This window comes from Photinus pyralis, unplaced genomic scaffold (assembly GCF_008802855.1).
Source record: "Photinus pyralis isolate 1611_PpyrPB1 unplaced genomic scaffold, Ppyr1.3 Ppyr1.4_LG2, whole genome shotgun sequence".
Taxonomy (NCBI): domain Eukaryota; kingdom Metazoa; phylum Arthropoda; class Insecta; order Coleoptera; family Lampyridae; genus Photinus; species Photinus pyralis.
Window position 1 is genome coordinate 10,463,557 of NW_022170403.1, and position 12,308 is coordinate 10,475,864.

The 12,308-nt window shown below is 37.2% G+C and overlaps 1 long non-coding RNA gene across 1 annotated transcript; it reads left to right on the forward strand.

Moving 5' to 3' along the window:
- The first annotated feature begins 219 nt into the window (after nt 1-219).
- Nucleotides 220-2,415, forward strand: LOC116165059. The gene is made up of 2 exons (XR_004144068.1): nt 220-365; nt 982-2,415. It is a non-coding gene; the product is annotated as an uncharacterized LOC116165059 (long non-coding RNA).
- Nucleotides 2,416-12,308: the final 9,893 nt, after the last annotated feature.

Here is a 12,308-nt window from a genome sequence, read left to right on the forward strand (position 1 = left end):
TGCGCAGCGGTAAATGACAACATGTCTAAAATATATGTAAATTTAAAAAGGGACCACAAGGGATTTAAAAGGAAAGTTCGAGTTTAGGGTTGCTTTGTTCCATTATTACATAAACGAGTCGTCTTTGGATTCACTTTTAATGGTGGGAGAAACCGATATGTTTCACGTAATGGAGGGGCCGTCTTAACTATATATAAACTAAGCAGATTTCCCAAAAACTAATCACAGATAGGTAGTTGTTGCTGTTAGTTTGTTGTTGATGTTAAATACCCGAGCGCCTTAGGGCGACTCCGGTTTTTGTTTTTGTTAAGTTTATGTTTGCTTGTCGCAGTCGTGCCTCCAATACTTCGAGTGACGTGCACCAGGTAAGATCTTTTAATAATACTCGATTTTCTTTGTTCGTTTTACGACCACATATGATTTTGCTAGAATTGGAAATCACTTTCAAACAACTCAAACCAATTCCGGCAAGAATATACCTTTTTATTTCAACTCGGTGTCCGCTTATAACAGAAAACCCACTTTCGTCCTTTCTATGTATCTGACAAATCCAACGAAATCTTACATGCAAACTATTTTCTCTAGACGAACAAAAACACAGTATAACCTTTGAAAAAGAGCCAAATCCTAAAATCAATCTCAACATGGAAATATATTATTTTTATTTCGTTGTAATTCCAAGTTCTCTATAAATAACACATGCACCTCACCTCAACAGGTGTGTAAATCGTGTTTAAATATTTTATGTTCCCCTTCAATAAGGGAGACGTACCTGTGTCTACACATCTACCCTTCGGCATCAACCCTTTGGGTCATGAAAACACTTCCTGGTAAACAAGAGTGTAGGTAAATTTGTTTTGCATGCCTCTAATTTCTACGCAGCATCCCTCGATAATATCATTTCTCTCCTTTTAATTTCCTTTAAAAACGCTAGTTAATATCCTGTTGATCATGACGGTAAAATTGGAAACTTTCTTTCAGATGGCGAAGAATCGAGCCGTGGGACATTATTTGTGATAACAACCGTTATCGGCTATAGTTATGGAAAGGAAATCAGCTATATCAAGTATGGGTTTAATTGTTTACGTTGAATTTTTGTTTGTTATTAAGTTTGGCGTTCTATTCGTTAGATGAATGCAGATCCGGTTCAAAACGGATATTTTGATAAAATGTTGTCCCTTCATTGTTAGTTGTTAGCTTCGTTTTTTAGCCCATTGTTTAAGTTTTTGTTTACGTCGTCGTTCTTACAATATGAACATATCTACAATTGATAAAAGTGTTCAGTACACATGACCCGTTCTAATTGTTAACGTGCTGTCACCAAGCTCTCATTGTTGCCACCCCACAAAACCTGGATTAGAATCAGACTTTACCTACCGAATTTTCGAGCAGCATTATGTTGTTAAGTTTACGTTATATCTGTTAAAATCCTTGTTGCCGCATTTTTGAGTTTTTGTTTGGAGACTATTCTACCACAGCCACAGATCACAGGCTGAGGCCTTAGTAGAATTATTGTTTTTGTTACGTTTTAGTTTCATGCAAAAAAAAAGTTAAATTCTTATTATAAATAAACTCATACATATTAGCTGTTGTGGGACCACGACAGATAATTAAGAAAAAAAGCTGTTAAGTTTTTGTTATTGCCTAAAAAATTTGAAAGGGATCTCTTAGATCATAAACACATTTAAATACCCTTAATGAGAAATTTACGTTAGTAACATGTTTAATTGGATTCTACAATCTCTTTACTATAAATAGAACAACGAACCACATAATATTCAGGAAACGTAATTAGAAATTAATAAGGTGGTTTATTCGTATCCTTTATTAGATTTAAGACCATATCTTTTACTTTTATAGTTAGTTTGCGTGGGCTTTTATTAGACGTAATTAATTTTAAGTTACTTTTTAATTAAAATGTCAATTAAGGATGAACGCCCCGGTGCGGTGGCTTTAGGTATGAATTGTAGTTCATAATTTAGTGTTAAGAGTTTAATGGTTTCCGTGTGCCTTAAATTTTTGTGTGGCTTCTGCAGTTAATTTATAAGGAATGTGAAGTTGTGCCTTTTCCGACCCAGATTGTATATAAAACAGAGATCTGGATGATCTGTAACACTCTGTTTTACATAAAATTGTACTGAAAAGGGCAGAACTGGATTGTTATACTGTTAATTAACCTTTAATACTTTTATATTGAGCTGTACACTTGAAATAATGTACAATACTAGACCCCATTTACTATACGTAGTGCACTTACAGGTTATGACAGGCGAGAGTTAAAGATAAAGTTGTTGTTGACTGTTTCTGTTAAGTTTTTATTCTTTTATTTTATTGTTGAGTTTTAGTTCTGTTATTTTTCATGTAAATATGTACATACCATTCTGTAAATAAAGAGTGCGGCTTTTTGCATTTTTATGTACTGTGTTTACTTTAAAAGAAGTGCTTAACATTCAAACATAATTCACCTCATACGTTTTCTCATTGCAAGTGTTACAGAATTAAACTAAAACTTAAAATAATTGTTTCATACTAAAGAAATGATTATGTGATCGGTTTTCGTTAATGATAGACGACACTGGTCCTATAGAGTCTAGAAAGTCCATCTAATAGTTATTTATTATACAAGAAGATAAAGGGATATTTTAACCATTGAGTGAAAGATGTTAATTCACGAGATGGTTAGTTTCCCTTTATCGTCGTGTATAATACAAAACTTTATTTTATAGCACAAGCCATATATAAATCATTGCAAAGCTTCTGACAATCCTGAATTTTATTTAGAGACGTCAAAAATAGTAACCTTAGGTTCTTTCGTCGTAATCGTTTCTATAGAAACAGAATTGTCATATATTCTGAACGTCATTTTATAACGTGCATTTGAAATAAGAATGACAGATGTCACTAGAATGCACAACCCTTTGTTTCACTTGATCTACTCTTACGGTTAAAGTGATCACTTTATCACTATCCTTACGGTTAAAATTAATGAAATTTCAACTCAGCCATTCAAATGAAAATAGCACCTTTTCGGACCCGATGCGAAAACTGGGCAGGTTGCAAACGTTCACAAAATACAGTATCGCGACATCTGTAAAATTGAAGCCCTTGTGCTCCAATGCATCACCATACTACATGGGGGAGCGCTACAACGTCAACCCTAAGGGCGTTTGCTCACTATGCGACAGCGACGCGATTTACCGCATGCGGTGTGTGGTTCCGATATCGCATGAGGTAAAATTACATTTAATTAATGCAAAGCTTGCACACCAACTGAGCTGGGGAGGGTGATTCGAATCATTTTGGAGGATCCGAAGGCAGGATTCGAATACAATATAATTAGAGGATTCGTGATCTGGATTCTTCACACGTTTAAAAAGGATTCGTGTTCGTATCCTTTCTTCTTTCATGAGAGAGGATGTATTCCCGTGCATTTGCGCAATAACGAATTAGCGTTTTTCTTCTGATGCATGTTTTGCATTTGCGTATGTATTCAATTCATTAATAATTACATACGTTTTTGTTGTAATGGTCTTTTTCACTAAAGTAGGTATTATCTAAATTTCTGTTTTGTAGTTGTGTTGTGTGTGTATGTCTAGATAAATTGAATTAAAACTGTTGAGGTATTTGAAAGATAAAACACGCAAATATAAATAGCCTGAATGAATATTCGCGACTAACAAAATTATTCATGTAATTTAATACACCGAACGGCGGTTTCGATGCGAAGAGGAGTCGAGGGCTTCTCAACGAAGAATGGGGCGAGTTCTGCGCGACGAGTACAAATTTCGCTTCTGCGGGTAGTGCGCGCACACGTAAGAAGTAGGAATATATACAGGCACGGGCAAAATGGTTATGTACAGGGTATTTTCTTTAAAAGAAAAGCGAAAGGATATTTTATTTTAGTTTGGGGACGGAACAGTCATTAAATGGCAAATAAAATTAAAAATGGTCCCCACAATAGGATAGCGTAATTTCAAATGTTCAAAATTATGAGTTAGGTATGTTACACAACAATCTTGGAAACTAGACTTCACCATTGAAATATACCAGTTAAACAAAACTCTAATCAAGAATGATCGATTAAATTGATTACTAGATCTTACAAAAAGTGTCCACCAAGAAATTCATGTTCCGAACACAAATGGGCACGTATAGGCCAAATACAAGCAAAACATAAAAAGGCAACGCTTACTTTAACGTAACTTAGATGTCATCCAGAGAAGTGAGCTCAGCTCCCGGATTCATAATAAACCTGCAAACAAAAGAAAACTCCCAAGCCACAGAGCTGAGAATGCAATGAACTGAACAATGCCTAACCCCTCGCCTAACTTGTAGTAAGCTTCTATCACAAGTACGATACTCGGCCAACCTCTCCACTGTAATGAATTTTTTTGTAGAGTGACATTAGCCAGTGTAGTCAAAAAAATTACACAAATTTTCTTCAAGCCGTTATGGCCTTTTTAAACTTTTGACTCGCTCAAGAACCCTGAAGATTGTAACGGACCTAACCCAAAATAGGGCGTTTGCGATTCCCCATGCAAACCTCTATATACATTCCAAATTTCATCAAAATCGGTTCAAGCGTTTTTGAGTTATCACATAAAACGAACCATATATTTATTTATTTATTATTTATTATCCCTCTCTGGTTCTGAGTTTCTTTGATTCAAAATGATGGCTAAAGTAGAGCAAGTTTCATGTTACGGAAAATTTTGGGAAATGGCAACATGTAAGGTCACGTTGATAAAATAAGTGGTTCCCCATATTTGTCCAAGTAACTGTTGGCGTGCATTTATGTAATACCAAGTAATTTTTTTTTAATTACTGTAATGTAATATGATTTGTTAACGATCCTCGAGATCGTTTATAATTTTGTATTTGCTGTCTGTCTGTGTGTCCGTCTGTCTGTCTGTCCGTATGACCGTCTGCCTGATTGTCCGTCCACCTGTCTGCCTGTCCGTCCGTCCGCCTGTTTGTCCACCTGTCTGCCTGTCCGTCCGTCCATCTGTCTGTCTGCCTGTCTGTCCGTGCGTCTGTCTGTCTATCCATCCGTCTGTCCTTCTTCAGGATATAAGAAAGGTCGCTATTGTTTTTTTATCGTCGTGTATTATATAAAACTATTTTATAGCAGAAGCCATATTATATAAATCATTGTAAAGCTTCTGACAATCCTAAATTTTATTTAGAGACGTCAAAAATAGTAAGCTTAGGTTCTTCCGTCGTGATCGTTTCTATAGAAACAGAGTTGGTGAACGTGATTTTATAACGTGCATTTGAAATAAGAATGACAGATGTCACTAGAATGCACAACCCTTTGTTTCACTTGATCTACCCTTACGGTTAAAGTGATCACTTTATCTATCCTTACGGTTAAAGAATGGCTTAGCCTACTCATTCAAACCTATTAAAATGTCTTGTCTGTCCGTCCGTCTGTCTGTCTGGCTGTCTGTCTCTCTGTATGCCTGTCTGTCCGCCCGTCCGTCTGTCTGTCCATATGGATATGTCCGTGTGCACGATAACTTTGTGTAGAAACGCCCGAACACATGTTCTACCCATGCTGATCTGGTGGGATCAGAGACTTGCTATAACTAGACTGCGCTTAACGTATCTAAGGTGTTGTCGACACAGTATGCAACACACAATGCACCGCGGGGCAAAAATCGCTGAGATGATATGCAATATAATGAAATAAGCTGTTATTTTAGATGTTCCGTTCATTAATCATTCTCGTGATTAGCTCGAATTAGTGAACAGATAAATTTCTGTTGAGAATAAACCAATAAACTTAGGTTAACTTGTGCCTATCAACATGTACTCTGTCGATAAATTTTTAAATAATATGCTGATTTTCAACGGATAAAAGTTTAAAGGGCCAATGGATCAGAGCCATTCGAAGAGAAAAATTTACTCCCACCATAGTGCATTTGCGGGGAATGAAGCCGATTTTAGAAAGGTACCTACGAAGGTGTTAAACAATAATGCAATACCGAGCGTTTTCGACTTTCCCATTCACTTAAAATAACGTAGAACTATTCGACATCCTTTACCAGCAAGACAACGGCAATTTGCCTATTAGGTATAGACGTAAATAAGTACTTAGGTACTGGTACTGAGTATATTTCAGGTTTTCTACAAAAAAAAATAGCTAAGTCTGTTAAATGTTCCATATGTGCAGATGCGATATTCGCATCAGAGAGTCATTCAAAGCTTTTAACTAGAAAAAATCGTGGAGGATTGTTGCACGTATCAAGCGATGTATTAAAAATTTTCCAAATTGCTGAAAATGTGTTCAGGTTTTTCATTCAATCCACACCACACCGCGTTGTAAACAAAATGGTTATCAGCAGTCTAAGAAAAATAAATAACAGTTACAGCCCATTTGGGTTTTTGAATAGGCATATATTGAATCAAAATCCGCTAAATAATCATATCTTACTACCTACATCTTTAGTTTTAAGAGTATATTTTTCCATACGTGTTCACCACCAAAATACACATATAAATCAAATTAGGACTAGAGTAAGGCAGTTATATACCAATTTAGTTCAAATAAAATACCAATAAATTCGATTAAAACAGTTAACAGCTATATGTTATCTTTTTTTGCTACTAAAATTTAGAATAAACATGGCTAAAGCAAGCTGCAGAACGTACGTCTGCCCCGCGATGAACAGTTGGTTGCCTATCCTATCTTGACAACAGGCGTTTATAGTAAAATCTACGTTACGCGCCGTCTAGTTATAACAAGTCTCTGGGTGGGATAGAATCAACCCCTTAAGGTATATTGTAAAAATGATGTACGTGTGAACATCTCGAGAATTGTTCGGTAGGTATTCAGTTGGTTCGGATTTAGATTAGATATAGTAGGTACTGTAAATACTGGTAATGTCTGCAGCTACTCTACTCAACATTTTACAGGTCGGGGTCAAAGAGATGCCGCGTGTGAATTTAAATAGGAAAAATGCGTTATAAGTTATCGTTATTCGCATGTACATATTGTGTGAAGATGCAATACAATGTGTGCTCATATAGATACCTACTGGTTTTTGGCCCTTGCACAATTTTATTTATTTTATTTTTGGTCTTTATTATTAAGAGCGGGGTGTCAGTTCGGCCAAGGGTTATAATTAAAAGGAAATTGCTGTTCTGTATATCTCAGTCATTGACCGATGGTACAAATACAAGCACTAAATGTAAATGTTTATTGGTGCCCAGTTGGAAATAGGTATCAACCTACCTCTCTGCCAATTGCTTCATTTGGTTCTATGCAGTGGACATAATGACAACACACTCATAGTTTCCCTTACCTATACCTATCAACTGTATGTATTTGACCTACAGAACACTTACCGAAAGGGGTATTGTGTAATTGTGTAATTTTCAATAGCAAACTATTTTATACAGTCCAAAAATCTAATCCAAGTCGAGGTGAAAAGTTATCTAAAAACCGCATACTTAAGGGTGCAAATTTATACACACTATCAATCATTATAGGGTATGAAACCAATATGAATAGGTGAATATGACCGTTGAATGAAATTTAATTACTCAATGAAATGACGTTCCAATAAATGATGTAATTTGTGAAGCCCTACAAAAGAGTACTGGCCCTACTATCATGATGATGTTCGACACGTGGCGTCCTCAATATTGTTGAACTACTTGCAGCTCCCTTTACGTTTGGCATTCAGTGTAGAGATCGCTAATACAACTCGCTTTCTTTACCATGTACAATTTTCTGCTTTAGAACCTAATAAAACACAAGGTAAACAAAAGCATGTGATTTTGTTATTGATCATTTGGCGTGACGCATGATCACTGCAATAAATCGTACCGTAAAATAATTCTGTATTTATTTTCCCCACAAATTTGCAGACATACTTAATATGTATTAACAAGGGCATCTTGTTTAGATTTTAAACGTATCGATAATTTATTATGCCATGTGAACGTTTGTGTGTGACCATTTAAAAAAAAGGGTTAATTTCTTTATACATATATTTTTTTCCGGTTCCCCATTCAGTTCTACATTTGATAGACTTTGCATTGCCTAGCATGAAACCTTATGTAGCGGTGAGTTTTTCAACTTTAAAGATAATAAAACTGTAGGAGTAGAATAGCGAATATAGATATACCTAGTTATTTTGTACTGTTCGCGCTCTGTTTCAGTTTCAAAATAACTATATACTTACGTACTGAAATATATTACATAAAATAGTTTACATTCAAAGCTCCAATTTAAAACGGAACATTTAATGCCTCATTTCTCAAGGAAACGTACGACCACTGAATTTATATAGGATGTCAGCATGTCACTTTTCCGTCCGTCTACCCATCGATCCAAGATGTAGCTTATTCTCTAAATTTCGTATCAACTTATAAAACTATATTATATTCCATTACTGTGCGATAAAAAAATATGGAACTCTTCTCCCAAGGAAAGATTTTGGTGCATTCATATCCACGGTCCACGTGTATTTAGACCAAAAAATGCCAAAATACTTATTTATCGCGTGTTTTACTGGAAAAAGGGCAGAACTCAATTGTTCGGCGTCCTTTTTTATGCTTCGTTTTTTTAACCGAATAAACTACCTGTATAACCATTTTTCTAAGAGAAAAACCTAACCCATTTTTGCGATGCGCACGATTTCTTAATATCTACTTTGATGCGGTCAAATTAATTATTTGCTCGAAAGTTGCCCTACCTAACCTTACTAACGATTGTATCTCAGAAACAAACGCAGATTGATTTTGTTTGTGATATTAACAGTTTCACAAAAAGAAGTGGCAGAGAGTTACGAAAGCAACTTTCTCTATCTATAAAACAGCTGATATACACTACAGTGCTTAGTTAGTGCCTGTTAGTGCTTCATACCTTGCGTCAGCCCGACCAGCCGTTTTCGAGAAAACGACCTCCCCTAGGACAGTGCTGGCTTCTTACCCTTGTTGGAAGCACTAACAACGGAACATGCGCCAATCGTTAGTGCTTCGTTAGTGCCTGTTAGTGCTTAATACCTTGCTTCAGCCTGATCAGCAGTTTTCGAGAAAACGACCCCCCCCCCCCGGAGAGTGCTGGCTTCCCACCCTTGTTGGAAGCACTAACGACGGGACAGGCGCCGATCGTTACTGCTTCGTTAGTGCGTCTTAGTGCTTCATACCTTACATCAGCCCGACTAGCCGTTTTCGAGGCCAATATTTGTGAAGAAAATTGCTAGGATTCTAAATATTAGTGTTGGTGGTATTCATTCTGTTAGTCAGGGCATCAGGCTGCACTGTATTATACGCCTAAAGGGGTTGCGTTTACAAAAATGCCAAGACGAGTTCACAACCCTCCCGTATCATCCTGTAGATAGGTTATTGTAATTAATAGTATATTGTTTACAAAGGATGAGAAATGAGTTTTCGCTGACAAGTGATTTTTATTTTAACTTTCTATTCTTACACTATGCTTTTATTTACGGTTTGGCTCACCTGCGCAGGTTGGTAGTACTATTCGATTGCTTATCTTGTTTCTTCTCGATAGGTAGCATTTTCAATTTCTTCAATCGCTCTGGGCCCGTAAAGATTACTTTAAACGACTTCAGGTTTGCAAAGAACTCCGCCCTCGATACGAGTATGAAGATGATGAGTTTTTATCACGAATCATAACAACTAATGAGAGATGCACAACAAATACAAAGATGCTAAGAGGAAACTGAGTTTTGGGCCACCTGGTATATTTATACTCGTATCAGAAAGCAAGAGTATTAGATGGCACCATTGTATATAGGTACATCTTATATACCGTGATGGGACTCATTCTTAAGCTCATCTCGATTTACTCGAAGAAATAGAAGTGATTATCTACCTCGGATTATTCTTAAAAACATTAAGAGAGGCCCTTAAAACAAGTTGCCAGATTTTGCGGCGCGGTCCTGATCATCCGCTCACGCAAGGGCTCGACTGATGCCCGTGCGTATTTGATCGATCGACTGATGACTGTCTCATCAGGACTGATCATCAGTCGTTTGTGAAACGGATCTTAGTAGTTCGAAACTTTTGAAAATTCGAAATGAACGCTGGGAATGTCTTACATTTTAGTACACCCGGTATTTCCAACTTGAATCTGAGAGGAGGCAGATAAGCAACATTTTGGTAATCACACTTAGCTTCCATTTAAAGTTCTTGGAAGGATTCCGTCAACATCGAACTTCTAATAAATAAGTCGTATTTATTATTGGTTGAGTAATCACACTGAACACATTTAAGATTCTTGGAATTGTCTCAACAAATTACTTATAATAAGTAAGAGGCCAAGGTGGAGTGGCATTTATTATTGGTTTCAGTAATCACACTGGACACATTTAACATTATCATCTTTCGTTGTCAATGTCAGGTGGTTTTAACCACATTACTCATGTAGTTGGGAAGGTATTAAGTATCTCAAAAAGAATCATAACTACGAGTATAGGTATTATTCCCATTTCCAAGACATTTAACTCTTTCGTTTCATATCGCCATAGTGTTTCTTCAAAAACGGCTGGTCAGGCTGATGTAAGGTATGAAGCACTAAGAGGCACCAATGATCCGCGTCGGTTCCGTAGTTAGTGCTTCCAAGAAGGGTAGGGAGGCGGCACTGTCCTAGGGGATGTCATTTCCTCTAAAACGGCTGGTCAGGCCGATGCAAGGTATGAAGCACTAAGAAGGACTAACGAAGCACTAACGATCGACGACGGTTCCGTCGTTAGTGCTTCCAAGAAGGATAGAAAAGCAGCACTGTCCTAGGGGGTGTCGTTTTCTCGAAAACGGCTGGTCGGGCTGATGCAAGGTATGAAGCACTAACAGGCACTAACGATTGGCACCGGTTCCGTCGTTAGTGCTTCCAAGAAGGATAGAAAAGCAGCACTGTCCTAGGGGGTGTCGTTTTCTCGAAAACGGCTGGTCGGGCTGATGCAAGGTATGAAGCACTAACAGGCACTAACGATTGGCACCGGTTCCGTCGTTAGTGCTTCCAGTGAACGTGCTAACTTCACGGACCTAACTTTTCGTCTGTGAAGTTCGAGTAAGAGAAAAATTTGAAACATAGCGAACAGAAGTAAAGTCACCGCGTTCTCTTGTTTTCTTCAAACGGTCCGATAATCCTGCACCTTCCAAAACTCGTTATAGAAACTTAAGGAGTGCGAATGCCACCAACCTCACTTGTACTATGCCTCCTTAAAACGTCCGTTTCCCGTGACTCACCTTGTACAAACAACATGTAGAAGACCGTTACGACTACCAATAACTGACACAATACTGAAAAGGAATCGTCCTGATTGAAGACTTTGAGATCGCTTATCAATTCCCGAAAAGTTAAGGTTAGGGTATGCAAAATTTGAAAATCAACTAACAACGGCAAAGGAGGGTCTCTTATAGCAGTCATAAAAATGTCTCTGTAGTAGTAGTAGTCTCTGTCCTTTTTATGTTACTACAGAATTTAAGACACAACACATGCGAAAAACCGCTCCCTTCTCAGCAAAAACAGACGGAGACCTTATATGATACCTGACGGTTTTAATGCCATACTTCTTTTCAAATGCGCTTTACACAATTGGGAACTAGGCCGAGCTCGCCTTCGGCTGCAGAGCGTTACGCGTTGCCCCCACAGAATATATACGTTACGCATGAGATGATTTTACTCTCGTCAAAAACATATAGTGTATAACGGGTGAAAAGAAGTAGTCACTTCAAAAAATCTGTCTTTCTTCCTTTTTTGTCAAGCTAGTAAAACATAGTCCTCATTTATTCGCCAAGATAAAACACGTTACCTTGGAATACAAGAACTAAATTTTTCACCCTTTTTAGCGCATTTCCACAAAAATTTAAAAAAATGAGCTATTGTGGCCACTTTGTCCGTCCGTCCGCTCGTTCGTTGAGACGCTACTAGTTCTTTATCTTAAGAGCTATTGTTCTACTTTTTTCGCTATTTTGTTCGCTATGGTGTCGAGGCTTGCACCAAGGAAGGAATTTTTTCTGCGTTTATTGCTAAAAAAGTTATTGTAAAAAAACTAAAAAACCGTTTTTTACATGTTCCATAATTTTACACTTTTGTCGTTTATTAACGATCCTAGAGATCATTTATATTTTTGTTTTGTTGTCTGTCGTCAGCCTGTTGGTCTGTTCGTCTGTTCCTTTGTCTGTCTGTCCCTCTATCTGTCCGTGTGAATAATAATTTTGTTTAGAAATGTCCGATCGCTTTTAGACCTCCGTTAGTTTTGAACTGAATTGCATGAAATTCAATATGGGCATAGCTTTAGCCATATAATACGCAATGCCAAAAGTTGAGTCGA